Here is a 27,423-nt window from a genome sequence, read left to right on the forward strand (position 1 = left end):
TAAGATATATATTTAGAGGATCCATTTTGAGAAAGGTCTAATGAGTGTAAATAAAATGTAATCAAATAATCACAAAATTGAAGATCGTATCATGGCATTATTCAATTATTTAATAAAATTATGTTAGAAATGGCACTTTGATGATAAGATAGCTTTGGCATTGACAGGCTTGGAGGAAATGATCAGCAAGCCTCTACCCACCATTTCTGTTTAGCTCCAACTCTTTGGTCTGGAAATTCCTTCCAAGAATTTTGAAATCTAATGAGGAAATAGATTCAATAAATATTTTGTTCACAACTTTTCCTTATATAATAAACATTTCACTCTCCGTTTGCCTTTAGTATTTATTTAATGTGAAAAATCATTTTTCTTTTTACATGTATACATTAATTTTGCATAAAAATGACTGACCAATACAGGGGTATGTTTTGCCTGCATAAACAAATTGATTTCATATTTTGTTTTGTTAGTTAAATATTTAGTTAGCAATTGTGTTTACTTATTTGTCTGCTTGTTTGTTTTTCAATTAACCACCTGGTTGAACAAAGATATTGTGTTAGTCAGCCTGGGCTGCCATGACAGAATACCACAATCTGGGTGGCTTAAACAACAGAAATTTATTTCTTTGCAGATCTGGAAGCTGAAAGTCCAAGATCAAGGTGTCAGCAGGGTTAGTTTCTAGTGAGAGCTTATTTTCTTGGCTTGTAGATGGCCATTCTTCTCACTGTACTCTCACATGTTTTTTTCTCTTTGCATGGCTAGGAAAATGTCCTCTAGTAGCTCTTCCTCTTCTTATAAGGACACAGGACCTATTGGATTAGGACCTCACCCTTATAACCTCATTTAATTTTAATTACCTCCCTAAAGGCCCTATCTCCAAATATAGTCACATCAGGTGTTAGGGCCTTAACATATGAATCTAAAGAGAGGGGTGTGGAGAGGTACCAGTCAGTCTGTAACAGATATTTGTTACATATAAAATAATAAATTATTACCTTTGGGTAATGCAGTAAATAAGTCTGATTCCCAGGAAGCTGACTCTGAGATGTAGATCCATATGCAGGAAATTAACTGGGCAGAATTATTCGAAAGGGACTAGAAGAAGAAAAGGGCTTTGCAAAAGACTCAGGCTGCAATGCAACAGGTCTTGCTATCTGGGACACAGGACAATTAACCCAAGCAAAATAGACTTTAGTGTTATCGTCTCATTAGAAGACTGTCTGATGACTATAGAATAAGCCCCAATAGGAAAATTATAACATTTACTCCTGAGGTATTAAAGCAAGTTCATACTATCTGCAGTAAAGAATTATAAACTAAAAAACCAAACAAAGCAGTTTTTGGAATACTACTGCGTCTCACAGATATAAAGTGCTTGACCATGGGGAATTAAATGAGCTTAGATTCAAAACTTCCCATCATGAGTTGAGTTATATGAGATACACCAAGTCATAAGATCATGTGAACTTAAGAACAATCCATATGAAGGTGGAAGAGGCACCTGCCAGATAAGAAATAAATAAAACCAGAGCCAGAGGAAGATGCATTAGCAAGTGACCCAGGCTCAATGTCCCTTACTGCTGCACCAAGGGTCTGCTTCAGGGAATGGGGTCACAGAGGACCACTGATGGAAAAGAGCTTGGTTCACAGATTCTTCGTGGAGACAAGCTAAAAACAGAAAGACAACACGTTTGAGCTTCACTCAAAGGTGTTAACGGAACGCAGTGGAAAGTAGCAATTTGCCAGAGGACATTATTGTATGCCACAGTTTTTCACACACCATAAACAAGAAGTGGTGTGAAATAGGAACACACACATGAACATGGTTTGGCTTTCTAGGCAAGAAAATTGGAAGATTGAAGACAAGGAGGAGTGGGAATGAACAATATAGATAAATTTCTCAGAATGGGCACAGAGTATGATGGGATATATGGTGTTACTAGGGTTATTTCCTAGAGGGTATCTGTTGTAAGAAATGTATTTGTTAATGAGGTGGAAAATCAGGGAAAAAACAAAAATATAAACAAACAAATAAATAAATAAATAAAAGCACTTGACCTGTGGATGTGAGTCAGCTTTGGATCCCTGTTTCTCTCTATATTATGTAACTGATTTATATATACATTGGTACTGTCATAAAGGAGGCCACGCATGCATTTAACAACATGGTTTTTCTCTAACCAAAACAGGTCTGGCAATAACTCCCAGGAGAGGTTTGCACACAATCCTTGACACGGCACAATTCTCTGTGGGTAGGTAACCTTCTGGGAGTATTTCCATACATTAGACAACTTTCATTCCATATATGACAGTGATTTTCTTATGTGGAAAAACAAGATTTTCAGGTCTATTTATTTCTTCGCCGGTAACATTTCTGTCAGCACTGCTATCTGGATGCATTAAGAATGGGCATTCAAGGGGCGCCTGGGTGGCTCAGTGGGTTAAGCTCTGCCTTCGGCTCGGGTCATGATCCCACGGCAGTGGCCCTGCTTCTTCCCTCTCTCTCTGCCTGCCTCTATGCCTACATATGATCTCTGTCTGTCAAATAAATAAATAAAATCTTTAAAAAAAATGGGCATTCAGAATGTTTAATTTGTTTTATGTTTAATTTATTATTTTTAATTTTAATTTTAATTTAAAATTTTTAGTATTAATTCCAAGATGGCATTACACAAAACATTGCTTCTGAACAAGGAATTTTTTTACAGGGAAGGAGTGTACAATGGTCCCTGTCTTTATATTCATTAATCTTACTGCAAAATCATATCACTGGTAAGTCACTGACCTGAAAAATCTCAGACTCAAACATGAATGGCTCAGTCATGGCACCACCTGAGGGATGGCATGTGACAATCTGGTCCTCCAGAAAGCAGACTCTGAAAGAATGTTTAATGTCTGTCATGTTTCTCAGTGAGGCTCCTTAGGATTGACCCGTATAGAAAAGAAGGGAGAAAGTGTCATTCGGTGAAAAAATGCAACCTGTGATTCAGATTTCATGGTTTCATCAATCCCATAAGGAATTCTGGAGCTGAAAAGGGCTGGATTATGTTGGGCCAAACGGCCAGAACTTCAAAATCCATTTCAATCAGTCGCTCAACATGACTTATAAAGGGAAAGAAAATGACTTTAAAGTAGCTCTCCAGAGCTAGAATAATCCCTGAAGTCACTGACTGGTGAAGATTCTAGTTTGATAACACTTCCAAAACTAAGACAATTTTCCTTGAAGGTGAAACTTGGTAGCATATCTCCATGTCCACCATAATCTATCACTCAAGTTTGAAATATGACTGAACTGGATGTAGCAATTTCTTTAATTGTGTGACCAATACATGGTGCTGCTTTCACCCACCTCCAGAACACGAGTTCAAGACTGGTGGAACTGCAGGAGAGTTAATACTAAGTGCCCTTTCACTATTTTTCTAAGGGGTTTTTCCTTGCTATCTCATCCTTGGACTCAATGGCTTTGAAGGTCTTAGTTCCCAAAAGAAAATCACTTCCATCAAGAAAGGTGACATGAAAATGGAAGCTGAGATGCTCTTCAGGTCATTTTGGGCACATTTTGCCTCTAAAAGAGTAGTCAGAGAAGAAAGTGACTCTATTGGCCGAGAAGATTGTCCCTCTTGCTATGAGGAACCCAGGTTACCTAAACAATTTTGGGCTAATGAAACTATACCTAGAAGTCAGAGCACATCACGAATTCCTGTATCTAAAAGTAAGTGAAAATATCTTGACAAAGATAAGACCACTGGGGACTCAGGTCCATCATGATTGAAGATTTGTATCACACTCCTGGTATAGAGCCTCAGTTAGTCAAGGTATTGGCAGAAGGTAAGGGGGACATAAAATAAATAATGGAAGGAGGATATTGTGATTATCAACTGTGGTCTGATCATTTATGGAGACTGACAGTGGCAACTCTGGATATTTTATCTCAACTATTTCTTCTTCAATATTCTATTTGTGCATAAGTAGAATCTAATATCATAATTTAGGTCTATTAGGGAGCATACAGTAATTATATCACATCACGATACTCCATGGCCAATGACGCCATCCCAGATTTTCTTAATGGGAGAGAATGATGAGTGGAGACGTAGTTGGGTTTCACTGGTTTTTCTCCATTTGCCTCTCCCAGATGTGTTTTGCTCTCTGTCCTCCTCTGCCCATCTCTGTAGCCCACAAGGCTCTCCTTGAAGTTCCCCATCATCCGAGATCTTTTGCCAGCTGACTTTCATTTGGAAAAGAGTATTGGGAAACACAGACATTCTATTGGAAGGTGGAATAAAACAGAAGTCAAAGTATTTCTTTCCTGCTCCTTCCATGCTACAGTGGCAAAAGTTTTCTCTCTTAGATATTTCAGCATGTATTGTTATTTTTCTTAATCTTGACTCTACCCATAGATCCTTAATCAAGAACTCAACATTTAAACAATCTGGGGTGGATTCCGTTTCCTGCTAGGACTGTAATTAGTACAGATATTTGAATTAATAGTATCCATACAATGTAACACAGTCACCTTTAAATCAGTTAAGCTCTTTATACGAAAGTATCTATTGGCCACATTTAGTCATTGCCATACTGTTGATGCTTCTATAGTGATGGTGTTTCTAGATCCTCTGAAAGTGTCACTATACAAGTTAATCAAAGTCCATCTGTTCCTGCTTAATTTGGTGTTGTTCTCAATGCAGGGTTTTAATCAATAGCCCTTTTGAATGAGTTATCTGCAACAGAAGAAAATCAGAAGAAAGGAACTCCTGTAGTAGGAAAGGGAGGCAGTGGAAGTATCTTTTGACAAGCAATGCCCTCAAAACAAATCCATATTACAATCTATTATGATGTCAATTTAAAGATAAGAAACAACCTTAGAGGGTTGAAGGGATGAGTGCTGGTTCCCACACTTTGTAAGAGGCAGTAGATATAGTAAATGTGACCAGTAATGCCATTAAACACTGTTCCCACTATTTCTATTCCATGTTAGGATCTGGGATTTTTTTTCTTTCTTTTGTTTTGTTTTGTTTTGCCACCTCTATTTCTAATGACCAATTCAAAGAGTAGAAATCTGGGTGTTTTTTGTTTGTTTGTTTGTTTGTTTTGATTAAGCTGACCTTCTGCTTAGCTTTTACTTTAGCTCAGTTCAGAGTTTTTGGAATCATGCATATTTAGAATTGATACTTTAAGTGTCTTAGTCCACTATGGACACATATGTGCTCAATAAAAGTAACTTCCTTGAAAATAAGACATTAGATTACAGGGAAATGGGAGCAAAAAAGTCCCCAACACCATTTTTGTAACCAAGCTGTAACTTGGTTACATACAAGTATGTGGGATTTGTAATCTCTTGTGCCATCATTCACTTTTATTAAATGCCTTGGCTGCCACCTCAGGCATCTAGCTACTCCTTACAAAGTTATTATTTCTTTACTATGGTTGACAGAAGATTAATCAAATCTGCTTGTGGAGATCTAAATAACATCAGTAATATCAGTGAGTCAGTCATGTTATTTTGGAGCTGTCTAGAGCATTTTTCCAGAACTAAAGTCTATAATTGAAGCTCTAAGAAGTAAACCTAGGTTGATATTTTCAACCAATAGATACACCATTATAGTTTAAGGTTGTGGGACTGAAACTAAGTCTAAAGTAGTTCCATTATATCATGCAAAAAAGTATTTGAAACTTTTAATTTGGTTACATTGAGATACAGTTTAGAAAGAAATTTTATGTTTTATCAGGAAACTTACCTATCTGGCTGACAAGCTCAAATTAGTACACATGAACAGACTTTGCTTTTGTCTTCATGGAGTAGTCTCTGAAGATATCTTGGTAATAAGGAGAAAGGGACATACACAGAAAAGTTTGAATTTCCTAATATTCTAAGTTTAGATATCATTAGGACTGTGAACTAGCTATTTGAAAGGATTCATTTCATAAATATTTGTTAAATCTTTTAATTCATTCCATAGATTTTTTAATATCTACTTTATAAAATAGGGTAATTTTTTATCCAAGTATAATTAATGCAGTGTTATAATTAGTTTGGGGTGTATAATACAGTGATTCAACAATTGTATAAATTACTCAGAGCTCATCACAATAAGCGTACTCTTAATCCCCTTCATCTTTTTCACCCATCCACTCACCTATCTCCCTTCTGGCAACCATCAGTTGGTTCTCTATATTTAAGTGTCTGGCTTTAGGTCTCCTTTTCTCTTTGTTCCTTTATTTTGTTTCTTAAATTTCACATATGATTGAAATCCTATGATATTCGTCTTTCTCTGTCTGCTTATTTAATTTAACATTATACCTTGTAGCTCCATCTATGTTGTTGCAAATGGCAAGATTTCATTCATTTTTATGGCTGAACAATATTATTATATATACATATATACATGTGTATATATATGTATGTATATATGTATAATATATATCTGCATATATAATATGCTATATATTTTTTCTTGTCGATTGACATATATATTTCTTGTCTGATAAATATATAGATATATATAGATATATATCTATATATATGTATCTATATATATACACATACATACATATCACCTCTTATTTATCCATTCATCTACCAATGGACACTTCGGTTTCTTCCTTTATCTTGGTTCTTGTAAAAAATGCTGCAATAAACAATAAGCACAAGTGTGTATATATCTTTTTAAATGAGTATTTTTGTTTTCTTTGGGTAACTACCCAGTAGTGAAATTACTGGACCATATGGCAATCCTGTTTTTAATCTTTTAAAGAAACTCCATACTGTTTTTCACAGTAGCTGCATCAGCTTTCATTCCAACCAACAGTGCACAAGGGTTTTTCCTCCATATTCATACCAACACTTGTTGTTTCTTGTGTTTTTAATTTTAAGCATTCTCACAGGTATGAGGTTATATATCATTGTGGTTTTGATTTGCATTTCCCTGATGATGAGTGTTGTTGAGCATCATTTAATATCTCTGTTGACCATCTGTATGTGTTCTTTGGAGAAATATCTGTTCATATTTGCTGTTCAATTTTTAAATTGGATCACTTGGGGGAGGTTGGTATTGAGTTGTATAAGTTCTTCATATATTTTTGATAGTAATCTGTTATCAGATATATCATTTGCACACATCTTCTCCCAATCAGTAGATTGTCTTAGTTTTGTTGATGATTTTCTTTGCTGTGCAAAAGCTTCTTATTGTGCTATTGTTCCAATAGTTTTGTGTTTTGTTTTGTTTTGTTTCCCTTGCCAGAGGGAACATATTTAGAAAAATGTTTTTATGACTTATGCCAAAGAAATAACTGCTTATGTTTTCTTTGAGGATTTTATGGTTTCAGGTCTCACATTTAAGTCTTTATTTCATTTTGAGTTTATTTTTGAGTATGGTGTAAGAAAGTTGTCCATTTTCATTCTTTTGCCTGTAGTTCTCTAATTTTTGCAATACATTTGTAGAAGAGGCTTATTTCCCCTCATTTTATATTCTTGCCTTCCTCTGTCATAGATTATTTGACCATAAAAACGTGGGCTTATTTCTGGGCTCTCTATTCTATTCTATTACTCTGTATGTCTATTTTTGTGCCAGTATCATGCTATTTTGATTATTATAGCTTTGTAGTATATCTTGAAATTTGGAATTGTAATACCTCCAGTTTTGCTCTTCTTTCAAGATTGCTTTGGCTATTTGGAGTCTTCTGTCGTTTCACACAAACTTTAGGATTACTTGTTCTAGTTCTGCAAAATATGCTGTTGTTATTTTAATAGGGATTGGATTAAATCTGTAGATTGCTTCTGGTAATACAGACATTTTATTATTTTTAGTACAATTGTAAAGGGGATTGTTTTCTTAATTAATTAATTAATTTGGCTACTTGATTATTAGAGTGTATATATGCAACATATTTCTCTGTATTAATTTTGAATCCTACGGTTTTACTGAATTCACTTATCAGCTCTAGCAATTATTTGATGAAGACTTTAGGATTTTCTACATATAGTATCATGTTATCTGGAAATAGTGAAAGTTTTACTTCTTCCTTACTAATTTGGATGTCTTTTATTTACTTTTCTGGTCTGATTGCTGTGGCTAGGACTTCCAATACTGAATAAAAGTGGTGAGAGTCAACCACTTGTTCTTGATCTTATGGGACAAGCTTTCAGTTTTTCACCATTGAGTATGATATTAGTTGTGGTTTTTTTCACTTGTGGCCTTTATTTTGCTAAATTATGTTCTCTCTAAACCTACTTTTTTGATTTTTTATCATGAATTGATGTTGTATTTTGTCAAATGCTTTTTCTGCATCTGAGATGATCATATGGTTTTATCCTTTGTCCTATTGATGTGAAGTATCACGCCCATTGATTATGAATATTGAGCTATACTTGCATCCCTGGAATAAATCCCACTTGATTTTTTAAATGTAATGTAGTATTTGGTTAGCTAATATTTGTTGAGAATTTTTAAATCCATGTTCATCAGAAATAGTAGAATTTTTCTTTTTCTTTTCTTTTTTGTTGTGGTGGTGTCTTTTTCTCGTTTTGATACCAGAATAATGCTGACTTTGTAGAATGAATTTGGAAGTTTCGCATCCTCTTCTTGTTATTGTTTCAAAACAGGTATTAACTCTTCTGTAAATGTTTGGTAGAATTCACCTGTGAAGACTTCTGGTCCTGGACTTCTTTTGTTGAGAGTTTTTTAAAATATGGCTTCTACTTTACTGCTAGCAATCAGTCTGTTTAATTTTTTTTTTAACTTTTTAAAATTTTTTCCTGATTTAGTTCTGGAAAGTTTATTCCTAGAAAGCTTCTAGGAATTTATCCATTTCCTTTAGGTTGTCCAACTTGTTGGCATATAGTTTTTCATAATATTTTCTTATAATTCTTCATATTTATATTATTGTTATTTCTACTTTGTTTCTGACTTTATTTATTTGAATTCTCTTTCTCTCATTCTCTCTCTCTCTCTCTCAAGTCTGGCTAAAGATTTATCAATTTCTTGATTTTTTCAAAGAACCACCTCCTGATTTTAATGATCCATTAGTGTGTGTGTGTGTGTGTGTGTGTGTGTCTGTCTATCTGTTTAATTTATTTCTGCTCTAATCTTTATCAACCTCTTCCTTCTACTGGCTTTATGGTTTATTTATTCTTCTTCTAAATCCCTTAGTTGTAACATTAGATTGTTTATTTGAGATTTTTCTTGCTTCTTGAGGTAGGCCTGCAATGCTATAATCTTCTTTCTTAGAACAGCTTTTGATGTATCTGAAAGATTTTGGACCATTGCGTTTCCATTTTCATTTATGTCAACCTATTTTTTTTTATTTTCTCTTTGATTTCTTGTTTGCCCCTTCGTTGTTTAGTATCATGTTATTTTGCCTCCATATATTTGTGTTCTTTCCAGATTTTTTTTTTCTTGCAATTGATTTCTAGTTTTAAACTGTTGGGGTAGAGAAAGATGTATGGTATGATTTCAATCTTTTTGAATTCACTGAGAGCTGTTTCTGGCCTATTGTGTGATATATTCTGGAGAGTGTTCCACATGAATTTCAAAAGAATGTGTAGTGACACCTGGGTTGCTCAGTTGGTTAAGCATCTGCCTTTGCTTCTGGTCATGATCCCAGAGTCCTGGGATTGAGTACCACATCACGTTCCTGCTCCATGGGGAGGATGCTTCTCCATCTCTCTCTGCCTGCTAATCCCCCTTCTTGTCCTCTCTCTCTCTCAAATAAATAAATACAATATATAAAAAAAAAGAAGCACATTCTGCTATTTTTTGATAGAATGTTCTGATTATATCTGGTTCAATGTGTCATTCAAAACCACTGTGTCCCTGTTGATATTTTGTCTGAATGATCTATCCATTGATATAAGTGGGGTGTTAAAGCCCTCTACTGTTATTGCATTAACATATCAGTTTTTTATATATGTCTATAAATAGTTGTTTTATGTATTTGGTGTTCCATGTTGGGTAATTATTTATATATTTATATAAATATTTATTTATATTATTTATATAAATTATTTATATAAATTATATATTATTAATATAATTTATATTATTTATATAAATTATTTATATATTTATATAAATATATAAATATTTACAATTGTCACAACTTCTTGTTGGATTATTCTCTTTATGATTATGCAGTGTCCTCTGCGTCTCTTGTTACAGTCTTCTTTTTTTCCTAAGTCTATTTTGTTCAATATAAGTATTGCTAATCAGGCTTTCTTTTTGTTTCCATTTGCATGATATCCTTTCACTTTCAATCTGCAGATGTCTTTAGATCTAAAATGAGTCTCTTATAGGCAGCATGTTGATAGGTTTTGCTTTTTTATCCATTCAGTCACCCTATATCTTTTGATTGAAGTGTTAAGTCCATTTGCATTCAAAGTTATTATTGATAAGTGTGTATTTATTACCATTTTGTTACTTGTTTTATTTTATTTTATTATTATTATTATTTTTGTAGTTCTTCTTTGTTCTTTTCTTCTCTTCTCCCTTTCCCTGTGATTTGATGGCTTTCTTTAGTAATATGCTTGGATTCCTTTCTCTTTGTTTTATGCACATCTATTAGAGTTTTTGACTTGTAATTACCATTAAGTTTATATATAACATCCTTTGAATATAGTAATCTATATAAGGTTGACGGCCGCTTATATTTAAACACATTCTAAAAGCACTAAATGTTTACTCCCCCCCCAATTTTATGTATATGATATCATAGTTTATATACTTTTATTCTATGAATTACTTAACTTATTTTCATAGATACAATTGACTTTATTGTCTGTGTGCTTTAATTTCTATTCCAGATTTATAAGTGATAATCTATTTCTTTTATTGTGTTTTTATTTACCTGTGAAAAATTTCCCCTTTCTGACTGTCTTACTCCTCATTATGGCCTTTTCTTTCCACTCAATGAATTTCTTTTCATATTTCCTAGAAGGCTGGTTCAGAGGTTATATACTCCTTTAATTTTTGTTTGGGAAACTGTGTATCTCTCCTTCTATTCTGAATAATAAGCTTGCTGGATAGAGTTTCTTGTTTGTAGGTTTTTTCCTTTTGCTGAATATATCATGCCACTTTCTTCTGGCCTACAAATTTCTGCCGAAAAATTTGCTGCTGAAAAATTCACTGCTATCCTTATGGGTTTTCCCTTGTTTGTAACTGATTTCTTTTCTCTTCCTGCTTTTAAAATTCTCTCTTTATCACTACTTTTTGCCATTCTAATTTTTATGTGTCTTACTGTGGATTTCCTTGGCTTGATTTTGTTGAGGGCTCTCTGTGCATCCTGGATCTGGATATCTGTTTCCTCCTTTAAATTAGGGAAGTTTTCAACTATTATTTCTTCAAATAAATTTCCTGCCACTTTTTCTCTTTATTCTCCTCCTGGGATCCTTATAATACAGATATTACTATGCTTAATGGCACCACTGAGCTTCTTTAATCTATTCTCATTTTTTATTATTCTTTTTTCTTTTTACTGTTCAGCTTTGTTGCTTTCCATTACCCTTTCTTTCAGTTCACTGATCCATTCTTCAATTTCCTCTAGTCCACTATTTATTCCCTATACTGTATTTTTTATTTCTGTTAATGAATTCTTCATCTCTGATAGGTCTTTTTGTATATCTTCTATCTCTTTGTTTAAGGTTTACTGTGATCCTCCTCTCTTTTCTCAAGTCCAATGAGTATCATTATGACCTTGATCTTGAATTCTTTATGAAGCATATGGTTTATATCTTTTTCACTTAGCTCTTGTTGTGATTTTATCCTATTCTCTCATTTAGGACATATTCCTCTGTCTCGTCATGTTGTCCAATACTCTGTATACATTTTCATATACTGAGAAAATCAGCTATGTCCTGCTCTTGAAAGTAGTGGCTATATGAAGTCTTGTGGTTCCCTGTAATGTAATATCTTTTGTTCACCAGAATCCGACACTTTAGGGGTATCACATATGTGTGTTATGTGTACATTACTATTGTGACTTATCTACATTTGTCTTCAGTCCAGTTATCTGCAATGACCCCCTTTGCCTGTTGCAGGCAAGTTTTGACTCTGGTGATATTAAGGGGCAAGTCTGGGGTCTTCTTGGATTGTAGCTGGATCAGATCAGATGTATTCCCTCAGCCTGTTTGCCAGGGCTGTGGATACATTGAACTGCAAGATGCTCTTCCTGCATTATCCTCTGAGAGGCTTTTGTTGGTGGGCAGGGCCTGCAGTTAGACCAGAAAGACATCTGTGTGTTGTTCCCAGTCTGTCTCTTGGGGTTGTAGTGGCCCCAATAATAGGGCTTTCTCCTTGCATTGCCCCCTGTGATATTTTTGGTGGTGGGCAAGGCTGGTCATCAGATTAGCTGTCTGTCCCCAGCCTGCTGTTGGAACTGCAGTCAAACTGTTGTGTTAATCTTCCCCTCTCTTTAGGGCAAGAGTCATTTTGGAGTGGTGCTGGCTGCTGTTGGGGCTGCTTGCAGGAAGAAACCTGTTAGGGGCTTCTTTGGAGGGATTTCTGCTGAGCGGAGTGGGTTGGATGGGCTGGATCCACAGAAGAACATGGCACAGAACAGAGTAAGTAAGCTAGGTGGATAGTGTTCATGCTTTTTTCTGCAGGTGTCTTGTTATATAAACTGGGTTTCTTGGGGATGATGGGGAGAAATGGTGCACCCCCCAGGACTTTTGTCTTTGGAGATATCTCCTAAAAATCACCTGTTCCTCCAGCACACATTCTGAAATTAGCAAATAAATCTCTTTCCCAGGTACAGCAGGCACTTTAAAACTATGCTTTAGCTGGGTGAATGCTTTGTTTTACTTGCTCTTTAAGGGCAGGGACTCACCCTCTTGTTTTCTCAGAGCTAAGCCCACTGATTTTTAAAGTAGCCAGAGTTAAGCCCCTCTAGTTATTAAAAAAACTCATGGAGTTAAGTCCCACTGGTTTTTAAGGTCACATTATGGGGACTCATCTTCCCAATGGAGGCACCTAGTGCTGGGGGTGCCTCCTGTGGGGTCATTCCTCTCCCTCGTCCGTGCTTGTGGTGTCCCAGTTTGTGCTTAGTCTTGCCAGAAGTTTAATTTCCAACTGTGTCTCTGACCTTCCTACTCTTTTCAGTGTGAACTCCTCCTTGTGATTAACTGTGGAGAGTCTGTCCTGCTAGTCTCCAGAATTAATTTTCTAGGCTTTGCTTGTCTAGAGCTCCTTTTGCCACAGCCTCAGGATGATGGTGGCTGTTGGGTAGATGGACTTTCCAGCAAATGGAGAAAGAAAGCACTCCTATTGCACTCGAAGCAAAATGGAAAATTTCATGGGAGAATCATCTCCAAGGAAAACAACATACATGTAGAAGTCTTGTCTATAATGGTAAGGAACAGGAATCTAGACTCCAACTCCAACTGATTACTTCTTTACTGACAATTTGTCCACAAATCCAAGTAAGTAAAATTCAGCATAACCACTTCCCCATTATCAATATCTTCTTTACACAAAAATAATTTTCCTATCACATTGATTTTTTAAGAAACATCAGACAATTGCAAAAGAGTACATTTATTCAGTTTTATTATCAAAAGAAAATGTATTTACACAGAAGGCTAGAATTTAACATTAGAGATGTTGGTTCTTTTCATTAATATGAATTAACAGCATGATATAAATCACTAAATAACATGTGATTATTTGGTAATGAGTTATAATCATTAGTCATTTCCCAAAGAGTAAATTAAGTATTCATTAGAAAAAACTAATCACTATTAATTGCATTAGTCATTTCAATTAAAAGACAGAAAATGTATTTTTATGTGAATCTGGAATTATTTTAGCTTCCATCTTTGGAAAGTCTCAATTCTCTGGATTTTTTTTTTTTTTTAATTCTCTGGATTTTTAAAAAATAAAAAGAAAATGAACATATGGAAATTTATATATATCTTATTTCTACAATGTTTGAAAACTAACTGAAGTGATTTATGTGTCCATTATTAGTCTTATGTGAAGTTGTAGAGCCTAGAAAATTAATTCCATATTTCCAAAAAAATATATAAAATCTTTTTCTGTAACCATGCAATGGTTTGTAAGATACATCTCTCAAATCTTAACATTTACATCTGTATGATGAGTGACAATCTAATTTTCTCAGTACAATTTTATGACAAACTGATGGTTAATTTTGTGTATCAATTTCACTGGACCATGGGATGGTCCCTGAGATCTGAAGACATTTTCTGAAAGTGTCTTGAGAGTCTTTCCAGTGGATACTGGTATATGAGTTGGTGAAATGAGTAAAGTAGAGTACAGTCCCTTATGTAGCTCTGTGTGCTTAAATTGAATAAAAAAGGTGGAGGAGGGGAGGAGATACTCTCTTTGTCTGAAGGCTGAGCTGGGATAAAGATCTGCCTTTAGCACTCCTGGTTTTCAGGCCTTCACATTCAAAGTGGGATCCACACCTTTGGTTCTGCAACTTTCAGGGCTTTGAATTAGACCACCAGCTTTTCTGGGTCTCCAGCTGGCAGATAGCAGGTCTTGGGACTTCTCAGTTTCCATAATCTAATATGTGTGGGTTCTGAATTCACTCTTTGTATGATTATATTTAAAGGCATGAATGGCACTATTCCCTTTAGTAAAGACAGCATTGATGATCCATGGCATGAGATGGCAATAGTGACATGGGAAATATCTGCATTGGACACACCTAATCTATCACTTTTCAGAAGCAAAGAGCAAGGTGACTCTATATATGCTACTTTAGAACATTTAGTATCAAATATAATGATGTTGGTTTATTTCTCCTGTTTTGGACAAAGTAGAGAATGAAAAGGATGAGCTCTGGGATTCAGGTTCTTAGCTCAAGTGCCACATAAATGACCTGAAGGCCTATGTGTGTCCTGAAGGAAACCCTTATCTCCTGTAGCTAACTGCAGGACTAAAGTGGTGAAAATCAAATGCAGAATTCTATCTTTGATTGGCTGAATTATAAAACAATTTGAATTTTTAGCCTTGTGAAGTATCTACTATTAAAAAAAAATGTTGATTAGGAAAGAATGGGATCGGGGTGTCTGGTTGGCTCAGTCCCTTAAGATCTGCCTTCGGCTCAGGTCATGAGCTCAGGGTCCTGGAATCAATCCCTGTGTTGGGCTCCCAGCTTAGTGGCAGCGTCTGCTCCTCCCTCTCCCTCTGTGCTCTCTTTCTCACTCTCTCAAATAAACAAAATCTTTAAAAAGAAAGAAAGGAAGGAAGAAAGGAAGAAAGAAAGAAGAAAGAAAGGGAGGGATCTTATAAACTGGATTTGCAGGAAGACCCTAATGAAGCTGAGGACATTGAGACCCTAAATTTCAATGAGCCTTCTCCCTCAGGGGAAGTGTCCTCACTGCCACCAATGCAATGGCATCCCTACCTGCAGTGATATTAGATGTCTTTTCTGCCTCTGCCTGAGGTGTCTGAGAGGATTAACCTTGTATTGCTTAATAAAATGGCTATGGACTCTCCTGAGACAGTTCCCTTGCAAGAAAAGCCCCATTCTTCTGATGATGCACCGCCATGCCACCTCTCTGTTTCTAGACCCTATAAGGAGACTTAAGTCCCAGTGGGCCTTCAAAGGTAAAGTACAAAATGTGACCCATAAGGATGTGGAGTACACTTGAAAAGAGCTACTTGAGTTTAATTTACACAGACAAGAATCAAACATGTGTAGGAATGGGTATCAAAGGTGTGGGATAATGGTGGAAGGAACATTAAGTTTTATCAGACCAAATTTATTGATATGGGTTTACTAAGCTGAGATTCTTCATTTAATGGGCTAACTTGGTGAGTTAGAAAGCACTCTAAAATTTGTTTGGTTGGCTGAAACATGAACCAAAAGATGGCCTATGGTGAGAGAATTGGAAATTCCCTGTGGTTTAATGTAGAGAAAGGGATGGAAAGGCCTAGGGAAATTGGAATATTAGAGTGGATTTTTCATTTAATACCTGCTCACTTACATTAGGAAGATCCAGAAGATAGGTCTTCTGTCACAACTGTAAGAAATTAATGTGAGGGGTGCCCCAGCATCTTTGAAGAGCACCATGATCCCTCCTCTATGTAGGTAAGACCTCACAATGGGAACTCTAACCACTCAATTGGGAAACCTAAATAAAAGGAGGGTAATTTGATCTTGATTCAGGGGCCAAGAGGAGACACTCAGTTGCCAAGGTTAGGGTGCAGGTAATGGACAGCAGAGTCAAAGCAAACCTATGTTGTTAGCTAGTTGATCATTATATTCCTAGAAATGAATGGATATGATGCCTGATAAGGGAACAGAAGGCAAACTGAGCTCATGACAGTTTTTAATTGACACAAAATTTATATAACACTAAACTGACCACTTTAAAAGAATAAGTTCAGTGAGTAGCACTTAGTGAACTTACAGTGTTTATACTACAAACATCAGATCAGTTTCATTCAAAATATTTCTATCACTCTGAAAAGAAAACCAGGACCGCTTAAGCAGTTGGTTCCCCTTCATCCCTCTCCTCTTCTTGCATCTGACTGTGTGAATTTGCCCATTCTGAATATTTCATATAAATATAATCATAAAATATGTGATGTTTTGTGTCTATTTTCTTCTACTTAGCCTGATTTTTTGAGGTTTATCACATTACAGTATATATCAGTGCTTCATTTTTTTATGGCTGAATAATAGTCTATTATCTGTATGGACCACAATTTGTTATCCATTCATCCACTGGTGGACATTGGGGTTGTTTCTACTTTTTGGCTGTTGCTAATAGTACTGCTATGCATGTACATTTATTTATCAGCTTTCTTTTCTTGTAGGTATATACCTAGGAGTGGAATGACTGGGTCACATGATATTTCTATGTTTAACTTTTAAAAAAAAAATTCTGTATAAGTAACACACAATGTTATATTAACTTCAGGTGTACAGTATAATGACTCAACAAGTCTGTACATTGCACTATGCTTACACAGTGTAGTGACCATCTGTCACCATATAAGGATCTTATAACACCACTGATCATATTTTCTTTTTTTTTTCTTTTAAAGATTTTATTTATTTATTTGACAGACAGAGATCACAAGTAGGCAAAGAGGCAGGCAGAGAGGGAGAGGGAAGCAGGCTCCCCACCAAGCAGAGAGCCCAATGTGGGGCTCCATCCCAGGACCCTGGGATCATGACCTGAGCCGAAGGCAGAGGCTTCAACCCACTGAGCCACCCAGGCGCCCCACCACTGATCATATTTTCTATGCTGCACCTTTCATCTCCATGACTTATTCATTCCATAAATGGAAGCCTGTACCCCTCCCCATCACCCATTTTGCCCATCCCCACACCTCTTCCCCTTTGGAAACTACCGGTTTGTTCTCTGTGCTTATAGGTCAGAATCTGCTTTTTGATTGTTTATTCATTTGTTAGCATTTTGAGGAACCACCTCCTTTCTACAGTAGCATCACAATCATAAGGTCCTATCAAGAATGTAAGACAGTTCCAATTTCTATACACCCTCGCCAACACTAGTTAGTTTCCACTGTTCTGAGCTGGAGTAATCTTTCAATGCTAAGCCAGACTTATAGCTTTGCCTTTGCCATCACCTCCTGTTTCTGCAGGGCTCACGTGCAAACCTACAGTCCTCTCCCATTTTTTTTTTTTTTTTCTGAACATATATCCAAAGCTGGGCAAGCATATTGCATTCTCTATCTCCCTGGTGCATGTGGCAATTGTTTTGAATCTTTATTCCTGCAAAAGACTTTTTTCTCTGCCTCCTCTTTCTTGTGCTTGAGTATACTTAATTTTTGTCCTGTGTGTTGTTCCTTGCCCTATGTGGGCAGGATAGTATATTCTGTAGACATTCTGACAACCTGGGCTACCACCAGGAAAGTTGCTCCAGCCTAAGGGAGTAGGGAGAAAAAAAAAAAGTTAGTCTCTGTTCCTGTCCCTCAGGGAAAGGCTGAAAGGTGAAAACACAAGTGTATGTTTTAAGTATATGTTTAAGAACCACAAAATTTTAAGAAAACCAGGAAGCTACATCAGGAACATAGGTCATCAAATCTACAGCTACAGACACTATCACCGCCTGGAGAATGGATGATGGTAGGCAAGTGAGCAGAAATGTCACACTTTGTTATCAAAAATCACCCCCCCCACTTTCTTTTAATTAAGCAGTTCTCTGATTGCAGCAGTTTAGGATTCAATTCTAGAGTTCCAGAAAAAAATGATTTTAAAATTCTTCTTTGATGTGAAATTCTCCTACATATCCTTAAAAATTTATTCTTTGCTTTCAAGTTTTCAAATTAACTCTGAGCTGAATTCTTGTTACACTGCCCCACAAGTCAGGTCTTTCTAGGTCTTGCCCATCTCAGTAAGTGGTAATTTTATTTTTCCTGTTTTATTTGTTTCCTATTTTATTTATTTTTTCTGTTTTTTTTTTAATTTCCTATTTTATTTGTTTCCTGTTTATTTTGTTACCCTACTGGAATATAAGGTATATAACATCAAGATTTCTGTTTAGTTCATTTCTGTGAGCCTTACATTACAAAATATGATAGGCATTCAATTCATATTTGTTGATCAGATGTAGAATCAAGTTATCATCTTTTCACAGACTTTCACCATGATTCTTCTTACGAATAAATCACTCATCATTAACATTGTAGTTTTTGTCTCTCATTGCATCTTATTACATATGTTTTTAAATAGCTATAGTATTAGTCTGCAAGTGCCTTGAGAACACACTTTTGTTTACCCAGCACAATACCTTACCAGGAAGAGAGATGCTCAGCTATTATTGATGGGTTTTTAAATCTCCAGCTGGATTTTTTTTAGAATCCAGGAGTGTTACTTATAACAAAGCCATGAATGGGCACTGTCTAAATAGAATGGCTTGTCGCCCAGATTGTCTTTATTCTATAGGTAGTCATTTAAAGTCAATCTATGTTAGGGCACCTGGATGTCTTAGTGGGTTAAGCCTCTGCCTTTTGTCTAGGTCACAATCTCAGGGTCCTGGGATCGAGTCCCATATCAGGTTCTCTGCTCTGCAGGGAACCTGCTTCCCTCTCTCTGCCTGCCTCTCTGCCTACTTTTAATTTCTCTCTGTGTCAAATAAGTAAATAAAATCTTTTTAAATAATAAAGTCAATCTATGTTCATTTAGTACTAGATTCTTAATTATTAGTAATTTTTACTACTTCCTCTTCTCCCCTCATAAAATAAGGTCCAACAGAGTACTATTATATTTATCAGTTTTTGTGTGTAACTCCAGCTACATTGCTTATGTACAATACTTACTGAAAACAATCCAGGGTTGGGGGGAAATGAAGCAAAAATTCATTTCAGGGAACTAGGATATAAATGATCTTTTCTTTCTTTCTTTCTTTTTCTTTTCTTTTCTTTTTTTTTTTTTTTTAATTTGTAGAGTTCTATTGTTCAGAAATGCTGCAGTTATTTTTATGGGCTGAGAGTAAAACCTTTATATTGATATTTAATCCTTTTCAGTCCTCTTTTTATTTTTGACAGTTTTTCAGTAGTAGACTGGTATCAAAGGAAAAACAAATGCAACTAAGACAAAAATGTAGTTAGGAGATAACCAAAACAAACATTTAGACCACAAAATATTCCGCATTATTACTAGTGGGACAAAAATGAGAACAAACATTCATAGTATGGAAATTGACAATAAACATTGATGTACCGATATTATGAGTATTAAAATAGTATAAGAGACTCAATCTTATGAAAAAAACTGAGGCTTGCTGGGGGGTGGGGACATAGGTATAGGGTGGCTAGGTTATGGACATTGGGGAGGGTATGTGCTATGGTGAGTGCTATGAAATGTGTAAGTCTGATAATTCACAGACCTGTACCCCTGAAGCAAATAATACATTATATGCTAATTAAAAAAATAAATAATTGAGTTGTTCATTATATAATGTTAATTTAAAAAGATCAAAATCTAACATATTTTGTGACACTTATTTTGTTTGAAAATTCCTAACACTTAATAAAATTGGAAGAAAATGCATCAGTAATTCTAAAAAGGTACTTCAGGGACTCAGAAAATATAGATTATATTTATTTCATAATTTAACATTATTAAATGTCCAAATCATCCATAATGTACTTTCCTTTTTTTTTTCTTTCTATTTTTTCTGTCTGTTTTCTGTCCAGTACTTTATCTATATTGAGCACTCTAACACCAAATGTGGTCCTGGGATCTTTACATTCATTTTTTATTGAATCTTGTGAACTAAATGAAGAACCACCCAAATGGAAACAGAGGCTATTTATCCAGAGGTTGCATTTGGCAGAACCTGAAATGTAGGAAGATGAATGGGAAAGCCTTAGAGTTTTTAAAAAAAGGAAATTTCTGATGTGTTCTGACTGGAGATCATTGCTGTAGGGGAGCAGGGAGTGGGTTAAGAAGAAGCAACATTTGGCTTAAGGAGTGTCTTTGGCTTTCTATGGTTGATCCTGAATTGGACATAATGGCAAAAATAGGAAAACTGGGAATTCTGGACCAAGTGCTGATTATCTTGGGCTGGTTGCTACAGAGGTTGTTGGTCAGATTTCCTATTACCACATGCGATCTGTCATTGCCCATTTGTGTGTATAGTGTCTCAATCTTTACAACTAAAGCTATGTTTTATGTTACATATGTTTTATGACACAGACATAATGTATAGTCTTATTTTTCTTTTTAAAGAAAAAATATTCAAAAGATACAATATATGTATTTGTATGGGTTATTGATCTAATCTAGGTAATCCTATATTAAAAATGTAAAGGCTGCTATAAATCTCATTACGTTCATGATTTATCTCTTCATTCATTCAATCTAGCAAATATTTTCCGAATATGTAAAGTATGCCAATTACTATGTTAGATACTGGGGCTATATTGTTGAGGGAGATAGACATGAACCTGCTCTCAGAGACTTGCATTTCTCATGACTGTTAAAGCCTGATCTATATCCTTCACTTGCTAGGCTGTGTGCACTTTAAGGCAAGGCTATGCCATAATAGTTTGTTGTTATTGTTGTTGTTGTTTTGTTTGTTTTTTTAAAATGCCACAATAGTTGTATCTCTAGCACTTGACATTGGCTGATTCAGTGGCCACATGATTCACATGATTTTTAAATGATTATATGAAGTAGTATTTTTAAAACTCTAAAACCCAGTGTAAGTTTTCAGGTAAACACTGGCCACTAATGGAATTGGTAGGAGGTAAAATACAATTGTAAGATATGCACAGGTAACACCTGCTGCAGGAACTTCTTAAGGTGTCAACTCTGATTTTTTTGCTGTGAAAGAAAATTGTTTTTATGCTGTATTACTATGATAGATAAGAAAGTAAGACTGAGGGGTCACCTGGGGATTCAATCAGTTAAGTGTCTGCCCTCAGCTCCTGGGGTGGAGCCCTGTAGCGGGCTCCTAGCCCAGGAGGGAGTCTCAGTTGATTAAACGACTGAGACTGCCTTCAGCTCAGGTCATGATCCAGGGATCATTTCCAGAGAGTCATATTGAGAGAAAAAGCCAAGCCCCAAAAGTTATAAATTCTATGAGTTTAGAATTCTATAACATTTTGGGAAATGACAAAATCTAGAAATGGAAAGCAGATGAGTGGTTACCAGGAGTCAGATGTGCGGGGAGGGTTGGTGGCAGGGGGATTCCAGTGTGGCTATACAAGGGCACTGAGGGAACCTATGATGCTGGCAATGTTGTGTCTTACTGTATCCATGTCAATATCTTGCTTATATAGTTTCACAAGATATTACCAACATAGAACTTGGGGGGGGCTGGGAAAAAGGGTACATAGAACCTGTATTATTTCTTACATGGCATATGAACTTATTACCTTAAAATAAAAATTTTAATTAAAAATACAGTGCTCCGGATCTGAAATCAGTGGAAAAATGTTTTAACCCTGGTAAATCTGTTAGGTATAAATAAGCAGAACTTTACTTAAATTCTCTGGGTCTGAATTTTCCCATCTGTAAAATGAGAATGTTATAGGGCTGTTGACATGATTAATGAGATTACTAACGTAAAAACTAGATTTTAAAGCTTTAGATTTAAAGCTTAGTTGGGGGGATAGGTGAATTAGGTGATGCGGAATGAGGAGTGACTTATGATGAGCACCAAGTATAATATGAAAGTATTGACTTTCATATAATAACCTGTACACTTGAATTGAAACTAACATTATGCTATTTGCTAAAACTGGAATTTAAATAGAAACATATATATATCTATATATATGAATTCAAAATATGTAGATTTTGAGGTAACTTCTTTTAATAAAATAAAATATTTTCAATTTACATGTTACAAAAATGTTTGAATACACACATTTACAAAAATTATAATAATTTATAATGGGTTTTAAACACTTGACAGCAGGATACCAACATTTCAGACTTCCATAGATTGAATGAGGGCTAATATTGCTCATTTAGCTTCCTTTTCCCCAATTCAGTAGACTCTAAGGCTCTAAAATACACACTTTATTTTTTTAAGGATTATTTATTTATTTATTTGACAAAGAGAGAGAGAGAGAGCACAAGTAGGAGAAGCAGCAGGCAGAGGGAAAGGGAGAAGCAGGTTCCCAGCAGTGAAGGGGAAGCCTGATGTGGGACTCGATCCCAGGACCACGGGATCATGACTTGAGCCAAAGGCAGTCACTTAACCAACTGAGCCACCTAGGCACCCTAAAATACACACTTTAAAAATTACTGATTTATAATATATATATTATAATATATACTATCACTATTTTAAACATATGAGAAATACTATTTAAAGCCATTTAGACTCAAATTACTAGGTTGATAGAAGGTAAGATGGTATTGAATGTAATTTGAATTTCTAAGTGAATTGCAACAGGAACTTTATAAGGATTATCTCTTCTAATCCTGAGAGCAATTTGATATAAAATTTGATATAAAATTGGTATTATTCATACATCCATATATAGATTTTAAATAAGGCACAGAGAAGTTAAATAACTCAGTGAATGAAAATGTGTTACTCAAATCAAGTAGCCTTAGGTCTCAGTCAGTGTTCTGTATGCATTTCTAAAGTCTAAGTGTACATTATTTATTGAACTTTTAATTTTGGTTGCTTATTTTTATCATTGAAATATTTGTGTTAACTGAGGGCACCCTATTTCCACCCTTGATTTAATTTGGCTAATGACTTCATGGAGGATGTAAAATGACCAGTAAGCAATCTATTTTCAAAGACCAGTTTAAATTCTGTGCCTAACAATTCATATAGGCAAAGGAAAGGCACTGTAATACTTAGTTGGCAGGTTAGGTAGCAGAAGAGAGGTCAGTATGAGCACAGACACAGAAGATCAAGGTTTTATAGTTTCTTCATCTCTCTTTCTGGAAAACTGTGACTCTTTAAGATTCAGTTCTGACATCACCAACACCTCAGTAAAGACTGGCCTGCTGAGGTAAGTGGGCCACTTTCTCCAGGAAGTCCCCACTGCAATTCAGTTCTAACTTCCATTAAACCAAAATGCAAAAACTGGGAGAATGGCTATTTGCCAGGTACTTTTACTGACTGTCCTTCAGGACATTCCTCTGTTTACATGGATCTCTTTCCCAGTTCACTGGAAGCATCTGGAGAGCAGAAGTAGCTAGAATCTTATTCATCTTTCTATCCCTAGCCCCAGCACCTGGTGCCTCATACATAAAAGTTTCTCTGTGAGTGTTCATTAGATGCCATTGGAATTTCGATTATATGAGGGTCATGCAACTTTACCTGTTATTATTCAAACTTTTCCATTTTACTAGACACACGGCTTAGTCTTTTTTGGAAGACATGTTATTCTTGTGTTCAGTATATTTCACACATATCAGATGTACTTCAGAGCAGACCGACACTACTCAGTATCATTAATTATAAAAAGTCATTACTAACTCTTACTCTAAAGAGAAAAACAATTGCCTGAAAGGTTTGTCAGTAGAGAGAGCTCTCAAATTATTGCCCATGAGTTAGGCACAATGTGAGTACTTGTGCAAATCCTCTAGGTAATTCATTGTAAGGGTGTTTTCTTTTGTTTTGTTTTGTTTTCTAGGACATGGTATCACTATTGGGTAGTCATCAAAATGTTAGCAGGGAATGCTAAGCTATTTTTAACTGTCTAAATTTTTCATATTAGCAATATATAATTACATGGTTTCTATATAATCACTGTCACAATAAAGTAATTGTAGCATTATTGTTATTGTCTTCCTTCTCTTTTTAAATTTTTTTTTATTAACATGTAATATATTATTAGCCCCAGGGGTACAGGTCTGTGAATTGCCCAGTTTACATACTTCACAGCACTCACCATAGCACATACCTGCCCCAATGTCCATAACCTAACCATTCTCACCCTACCCACCTCCCCCCTGTAACTCTCAGTTTGTTTTGTGAGATTAAGAGTCTCTTATGTTTTATCTCCCTCCTGATCCCATCTTGTTTCATTTTTTTCATTCCCTACCCCCCAAACCCCCCATTCTGCCTCTCAGCTTCATCATATCAGGGAGATCATATGATAATTGTTTTTCTCTGATTGATTTATTTTGCTCAGCATAATACCCTCTAGTTTCACCCACATTATCACAAATGGCAAGATTTCATTTCTTTTGATGGCTGCGTAGTATTCCATTGTATATATATATATATATATATATATACCACATCTTCTTTCCATTCATCTATTGATGGACATATAGGTTCTTCCCATAGTTTGGCTAGTGTGGACATTGCTATTATAAACATTCGGGTGCACATGCCCCTTCAGATCCCTATATTGTATCTTTAGGGTAAATACTAAGTAGTGCAATTGCTGGGCCATAGGGTAACTCTATTTTCAACTTTTTGAAGAACCCCCATGCTGTTTTCCAGAGTGGCTGCACCAGCTTGTAATCCCACCAACAGTGTATGAGGGTTCCCCTTTCTCTACATCCTCACCAACATCTGTCATTCCCTGACTTGTTAATTTTAGCCACTCTGACTGGTGTGAGGTGGTATCTCATTGTGGTTTTGATTTGTATTTCCCTGATGCCAAGTGATGTGGGCACTTTTTCATGTGTCTGTTGGCCATCTGGATGTCTTCTTTGCAGAAATGTCTGTTCATGTCCTCTGCCCATTTCTTGATTGGATTATTTGTTCTTTGGGTGTTGAGTTTGATAAGATCTTTATAGATTTTGGATACTAGCCCTTTATCTGATATGTCGTTTGCAAATATCTTCTCCCATTCTGTCAGTTGTCTTTTGGTTTTGTTAACTGTTTCTTTGTTGTGCAAAAGCTTTTGATCTTGATGAAGTCCCAATAGTTCATTTTTGCCCTTGCTTCCCATGCCTTTGGTGATGTTCCTAGGAAAAAGTTGCTGTGGCTGAGGTCAAAGAGGTCACTGCCTGTGTTCTCCTCAAGGATTTTGATGGATTCCTTTCTCTCATTGAGGTCCTTCATCCATTTGGAGTCTATTTTCATGTGTGGTGTAAGGAAATGGTCCAGTTTTATTTTCCTGCATGTGGCTGTTCAATTTTCCCAACACCATTTGTTGAAGAGACTGTCTTTTTTTCCATTGAACATCTTTCCTGCTTTGTTGAAGATTAGTTGACCATAGAGTTGAGGGTCTATTTCTGGACTCTCTATTCTGTTCCATTGAACTATGTGCCTGTTTTTGTGCCAGTACCATACTTTCTTGATGATGACAGCTTTGTAATAGAGCTTGAAGTCTGAAATTGTGATGCCACCAACTTTGGCTTTCATTTTCAACATTCCTCTGGCTACTCGGGGCCTTTTCTTGTTCCATATAAAACTTAGGATTATTTGTTCCATTTCTGTGAAAAAAAATGGATGCGATTTTGATTGGGATTGCATTAAATGTGTAGCTTGCTTTAGGCAGCATGACATTTTCACAATATTTGTTCTTCCAACCCATGGAAGAACATGGAACATTTTTCCATTTCTTTGTGTCTTCCTCAATTTCTTTCATGAGTACTTTATAGTTTTCTGAGTACAGATTCTTTGCTTCTTTGGTTAGGTTTATTCCTAGTTATCCTATGGTTTTGGGTACAATTGTAAATGGGATTGATGCCTTAATTTCTCCTTCTTCTGTCTTGTTGTTGATATGTAGAAATGTGAATGATTTCTGTGCATTGATTTTATATCCTGTCACTTTACTGAATTCCTATATGAGTTCTAGCAGATTTGGAGTGGAGTCTTTTGGGTTTTCCACATAAAGTATCATGTCATCTGCAAGGAGTGATAGTTTGACTTATTCTTTGCCAATTTGGATGCCTTCAGTTTCTTTTTGTTGTCTGATTGCTGAGGCTATGACTTCTAGTACTATGTTGAATAGCAGTGGTGGTAATGGACATCCCTTCCGTGTTCCTGACCTTAGTGGAAAAGCTCTCAGTTTTTCTCCATTGAGAATGATATTTGCAGTGGCTTTTTCATAGATGGCTTTGATGATATTGAGATATGTACCCTCTATCCCTACACTTTAGAGTTTTGATCAAGAAAGGATGCTGTACTTTGTCAAATGCTTTTTCAGCATCTATTGAGAGTATCGTGTGTTTCTTGTTCTTTCCATTTTTAATGTACTGTATCACATTGATTGATTTGCAGATGTTGAACAAACCTTGCAACCCAGGAATAAATCCCACTTGGTTGTGGTGAATAATCCTTTTAATGTACTATTGGATCCTATTGGCTAGTATTTTGGTGAGAATTTTCTCATCTGTGTTCATCAAGGATTTTTGGAACAGTTTCAGGAAAATAGGTATTAATTCTTTAAATGTTTGGTAGAATTCACCTGGGAAGCCGTCTGGCCCTGGGCTCTTGTTTGTTGGGAGATTTTTGATGACTGCTTCAATCTCCTTACTGGTTGTGGGGATGTTTGGGTTTTCTATTTCTTCCTGGCTTAGTTTTGGTAGTTTATATGTCTCTGGGAATGCATCCATTTCTTCCAGATCTCTAGCTTGCAAGTTGCTCATAATATGTTCTTATAATTGTTTGTATTTCTTTGGAGTTGGTTGTCATCTCTCCTCTTTCATTCATGATTTTATTTATTTGGGTCCTTTCTCTTTTCTTTTTGATAAGTCTGGCAAGGGGTTTATCAATCTTATCAATTCTTTCAAAGAACCAGCTCCTAGTTTCATTGATTTGTTCTATTTTTGTTTGTTTGTTTGTTTTGATTTCTATTTCATTGATTTCTGCTCTGATCTTTACTATTTCCCTTCTCCTGCTGAGTTTAGGCTTTCTTTGTTGGTTTTTTTTTCTCTAGTTCCCTTAGGTGTAGGATTAGGTTGTGTGTTTGAGACCTTTCTTGTTTCTTGAGAAAGGCTTGTATTGCTATATATTTTCCTCTCAGGACTGCCTTTGCTGTGTTCCACAGATTTTGAACCATTGTGTTTTGATTAGCATTTGTTTCCAAATTTTTTTTTTCAATTCTT

The sequence above is a fragment of the Martes martes genome (assembly GCF_963455335.1).
Source record: "Martes martes genome assembly, chromosome: 4".
Classification (NCBI taxonomy): Eukaryota; Metazoa; Chordata; class Mammalia; order Carnivora; family Mustelidae; genus Martes; species Martes martes.